General features: G+C 41.3%; 1 non-coding gene across 1 annotated transcript; it reads right to left on the bottom strand.

The window, feature by feature from the left end:
* Positions 1-5,347: 5,347 nt before the first annotated feature.
* On the bottom strand, positions 5,348-5,454 carry LOC128590914 (U6 spliceosomal RNA). Its single transcript, XR_008381376.1, has one exon. It is a non-coding gene; the product is annotated as a U6 spliceosomal RNA (small nuclear RNA).
* Positions 5,455-5,687: the final 233 nt, after the last annotated feature.

The following is a 5,687-nucleotide window of genomic DNA, read 5'->3' as shown; positions in this document are numbered from 1 at the left end:
GATTTAATAAAAATTAAATTAAAAAACATAAAAAAAAACTGATCCAAGATAAAACCTAAGATGGGTATTTGGGAAGGTAAATGAAGTTGCTCCAATCAAAAAATAGATTAAGGTGATCTGGGAAATATTAGTCTTACAGATGATGAACTCTGGGAGGATAAATTTTTAGTATAAAAGTAATTCTTCATTCTATTCAAGGTTGAAATGATTATAGAATGGCCTATATTCCTTGAAGCTGTTTCTCCCCCATGTCATGTATTATTACCAAGAAGTAAACTATAGTTTATTAGCTAGCTAAATCTTATAGTAGTCATAACTTCCAGAATGTTCTTTCATGTACTTAGGGATGAAAATAATACCCTTCTAGATGCCCCCTTCCAAAGGTTGACTAGAATAGAATTCTACCTTTCATAATCGGAGAGACAATGATGCTTTGTCCTGCTGACAGAAATAGACTAGAATAGAAAATTGGGTTTCACCAAGGATAATCCATTAGGTCATCTCATGGTTGATAGCAAATGTTGTGGACCAAATCATGCTATGAGTAAATTGCCAGTGAGATGCTGGCTTAATGACTGAGCTTTAGTCATGAGAGCAAAGAGGCCCAGAAGACCAACAGCACAAATTAAGGTAACTTACAATTTATTTGGTCTGCTTTGGAGTTAGGGCTGCGGTCTCTGTCTTATGATAAACTGCATTGATCATGTAGGTTACAGGACTCCTATGGGTATGGAAGAAAAGACAAGAATTTGACTTGTCAGTTTCAGGCAGAGTCACATAGCTATAGGGAAAGGCTCATTTAATCCCAGTTTATAAATTTAACAAAGCAGAAAACCAAGATGATAAATCCAAACCGTTCCAAATATTTAAAGTTAAAATATATCAGTTTCAGAATCAAGGCCAAAATTAGTGGCACCAAAAAGCACCAAAACTTTTTTCAGAAAAGAATGTCAAAAAGCTCAGCATCAGAACATTTATCATATTTGGCTGGGCGAGGTGGCTTGTGTGACTCACACCTATAATCCTAACACTCTGGGAGGCTGAGGCAGGAGGATTGAAAGAGGAGGATTACTTGAGCTCAGGAGTTCAAGACCAGCCTGGGCAAGAGCGAGACCTCTCTACTAAAAATAGAAAAATCATCTAGTCATTGTGGCAGGCGCCTGTAATCCCAGCTACTCGAGAGGCTGAGGCAGGAGGATTGCTTGAGCCCAGGAGTATGAGGTTGCAGTAAGTTAGGCTGATACCATAGCACTCTAGTCTGGGTGACAGAGTGAAACTCTGTCTTAAAAAAAAAAAAAAAGAAAAGCTTGTCATAGTTATCAATGAGGAGGGTAGAATCTGGCCTTTTTTTTTTCTTAAATGGTAGGAGTACAATTACAATTATGACAGGCAATTTTCATTATTAGTTTATTTTGTCCCACTGAGGCTTTATTTTCAGCCTTTCATTTTCTAATGCAATTAATACCTTCTTTTTAAAATATCAGAAATAAATTTAATCTTTTGAGATGAACAAGTTCTTTAGGGCTTTTAGATAGTAAGTAGGGAGGAGCCCCTGGAAACACTGTTCCAGGCGGGTGACTTTGGCTATTTTTATAAGGAGTGTCACACGTCCTGTCCACACGCAGCCTCAGTCTCACCTCTGGGCTGTCCTCACAGCAGCTTCATGGAGCTCCATTTGTCTGAGGAGGGGACGTGGTGGGGTGCAGCCTGCCTGCTTCTGGACCTGTGATCCCAGGGTGGACAGAGTCCAAGACTGTTGTTCAGTCCATTAAGCAATCCCTTTTAGCTGAAGGGGTTCATCTATCAATCTCACTTTTCAGTCAGTAATCTGCTTATTTAGAGGTTTAATTACATTTTCAGGTCACCCAAGCGCTTCTCCTAGATATTTAATAAAATGAGTCTTTATTTTATTTATCACATGGTTTATTTTACACAGGCTTTCCAATAGTAGCATGGCGGGGGGAGGAATTACTTACAAAAAGATAAACAAATGAGATTTCCACTTTCAAAGTGTCCAGAGTGAACACAGAAATTATTTTGGGTCTTGGGTGCCATGACAGTAGCAGATTGATCTAAAGCTGTGTGTAGCAGCCACCATTCCAGAAATGGAAAGTCAAATATTGATTTCCTAGTGTTTTTATGACCCATTTAACAACAGGCATTTTGGATTGGTTATTTCTTAGGGCCAGAGAGAATTTTCCAGCCAGACTCCTTTTGAGCTCCTCTTAATTATCTTTTCTGAGAGATGGGTAAAAATTGACATTCTGCCCTGGCCTTTGACACACACACACAAACCATGCAAGAGGTTGGTACAACTCGCGTCTCCTAACACCATGTAAGTTAGCCTAGATAGTGAGGGGTATTTAGATACTTCCCACAATAACTACCAAACTGGGTGAGGGGGAGGTCCATGGGATATGTCTGCTAACAAATTCTCACTAATTGACATCAAGCCAGTTAATTTCTACGTAATAAGTGTTGAGTGATTCAAGGGCCAGCACTGCCAGCCAGAGCTGGGGCTATTCAAAGACCTCTACTTGTTTGGCCCTCAGAACAGAACATTGAATGTTTTGCCAAATTTTCAAAAATGCTGGGAGTAAGAACAGCGTTTTTAATCTTTGGCTCGTTGGGCTACTAATTATGTAGCAAAGAGTATAAAGACGGCTTTACAAATCATTGTTTCCATTAGGAAGGTGTTAGAACCCTCGCCACGGAGAGCGCCCCCCTCCCATTCGCGCAGCTGCTGTTCCCGGGGGAGGTGGCCACTGCGGTGCCGCCTGAGCTGGGCTTCTGTTCTGTTTCCCCAGCACTTGGAAGAAAAACAAAACAGTCCTAATGAAAAACACACACGGGAAATGCTTTATTATTTCATCATCCTCACCTACTGCGCTCTGGCACGGCTCTGTGATTAGGAAGGACTTTTCCCTCTGTCCGCGGCCAAGCGGGGTGGTATGAGGCTGATACTCTGTCATTTCCTGTCAGATCTTTTTGGAGGAATTTGCTCTTATTTCCTCCCAGCCACATCGCCCTGACGCCCATCCCTCTCTCCTCGGCCTAAGCATTGGCCACAGGCCCCACAGTTAAGCCGCGTTAACTTCAAAATGCAGGGTTTTAAGTAGAGGGGTGGGAACCCTGGAAACTCTGGGGCACCCAACACTATCGACCTCTAACCTCCTGAAGCTGAGAAATTCTTCAGAACCTCTGGGTAGATCCTAACCCCCGCCCGAGAGGGCCAGGAGCACCGCTGCCTTGGGAAAACACTGCGTTGTTGGGTTTTTCTTTACAGGGGAGGGGTGGTGAAGCCAGTCAGAATATTAATTCTGACCATAATCTTCCTGTGTGCATTTTCTTGACTTTTCACCAGAAAGGAGAATCAGATAGCAGGCATTCTCCGAATCTCACTGGACTCTTAGCCAGTGAATAACCCCTTTCATAAGAAATGTCTCCATTGCTTTACTCCACACAGGGTGAAACCTAGCTAGAACAGACAATGCGGTTATTCACAGACTACTCTGCACCCCTACTACCAAATCATCTGGGCATGGCCAAGCAGGTACAGCTGCCCAGGAAATCAGAATACTTCAGCCCATACCTAACTGGGGCCACCGAGGCCTGTCTGTAGTGATATATCAACAAATACTCTTTTCTATTATTACACTCCGGCAGCTTGGAAACCACATTATGCCTTCCACGTAGGACATGCTTGATAAGTATTTGTTAGATGTTCAATAAGTATCTGATTGAGTTGGGACTATCTATCAGAGGGCAGAAGGCTAAGCCTCCCCTCTACTTTTGTGGCAATGGAAAGTGAATGCCTTCATGCTGTGCTCCCAAATAGTGCCCCCCTCTTGAGGGTCAACACCACAAACCACCATCACTAGATAAGAACTCTAGCATGTGGCTCTATGGACAACTCATTTTTGGCAAAATCTTTACCAGTCTGGTTTGTAATGGGTAGTTGTTTTCCAATATCTGTTGGGTATGGCATGGGTAACATGGTAAACTTATTTAAATGGTTAATTGAATGTGTGGTGCTTCTTCAATGAATAGTTATTGAATAGAGCAATGAGTGTGATATTTATTGATCTAAGTACCAAAGAAATCTGTGTGTGGGCCTGATGGTGAGATATGTGTGTAGATCTACCTATATGCATGCTAGTCCTACCTAATTTAATTCCTGATGGACATGCAGAAATAATTGCTTGTCTAATGGAAAATTCTGAGGTGAGAACAAAATGATCCTCCAGAGCAGAATCAGGTCGGTATGCCTGCCATAAATAGATGTCACAAAAGTTATGGTTATGTTCCAGGTGTCTAAACTTCACTTTGAGATATTGATCATATTAATCGTTCCATCATAGCCGATACCTGCAGAAGCACTGAGAATCCTAAAGATGTTAAGGGTGTGATCAAGATAGAAATAACAAACATTTTTTAATATGAAAGGGCTAAAAAAAAGTGAATGTGTTGAAAAAAGAAACCTCACTTGTCAATATGTCATAAAACATTTGATAGAATAATTCAGAAGGACTAAGTGTAGTTATCCAACTTGTATAAAGTTATGTATCTAGGCAATAGACCACTGTTGCCAAGAAAATTGATGGAAAAAGAGACATTTTTGTCTGGGCTATTACAGTGGGTTTCAAGCCTCACTGTACATTTGAATCACCCAAAGAGTTTCTCAAATATATAAAATCTGGGACCATACCTCAGACCAATTACATTAGAACTTCTAATTGTGTGACACACGCATTGGCATTTTGCAAAGTTCCCCACACGGTTACAATGTGCAGTTGTACAGCAGTTCTCAGGTTTTAGCAGCAGAATCACCTGGAGGTTTTACCAAACTGCAGTTTGGTGAGCCCAAGCCCCGGGCCTTCCGATTCACTAGGTTTGGGGTGAAGGCCAAGAATTTGTATTTCTAACATGTTTCCAGTCCATGTTTCTGCTGCTGCTATCTTGGGGGCACACTTTAAGGACCCCTGGACTGGAGCATCAACCTCAAGATTTGGATTCTATTATTCTGATAGTCATTCAGGAGAAATCTGGCTTCGCTATGACTTCCGGTGGTGAAAGTGCACCTGGATGAAATGTTTTTTACCACCTCTGGTAAAACACAGAGGTTTTTTGGTTTGTTGGTTCATCAGTTTCAATGACCATGTGAATCAACATTCTGATCCAGTGTGAGATACTGTGGCTGCTAAATTGTTCCCTGAGATGTTTGGGTAGATCATCCAGGAATGTGATCTGCCTCAACAGATTTTCAGTGTAGATAGAACCAGTATGTGATACCAGATAGAGCCTTCAGCAAAAAGAAGAGAGTAGCTGCTTTTTTTTTTTTTTAAACAAAAATATGGAACGCTTCACGAATTTGCGTGTCATCCTTGCGCAGGGGCCATGCTAATCTTCTCTGTATTGTTCCAATTTTAGTATATGTGCTGCCGAAGCGAGCACAAGAGAGTAGCTGCTTTTTAAAAACAATTTTTTATTTCACAATATTAGGGGGTAAGAGTGTCCTTGGATGGATGGACAAATTGTACAATGTTTAAGTACCCAACAAAAGTTTTTATCTCTCGCCCCCTCCTCTGCTCCCTCCTTTTTAGTTTCCAACATCCTTTATGTCATTTTATGATCATGCGTACCCATTGTTTAGTTCCCACTTATTAATGAGAACATGTTGTGTTTGT

This window comes from Nycticebus coucang, chromosome 7 (assembly GCF_027406575.1).
Source record: "Nycticebus coucang isolate mNycCou1 chromosome 7, mNycCou1.pri, whole genome shotgun sequence".
In the NCBI taxonomy this organism is placed as follows: Eukaryota; Metazoa; Chordata; class Mammalia; order Primates; family Lorisidae; genus Nycticebus; species Nycticebus coucang.
Note: the sequence above shows the minus strand (reverse complement) of the source record. Positions and strands in the feature narration are given on the sequence as shown.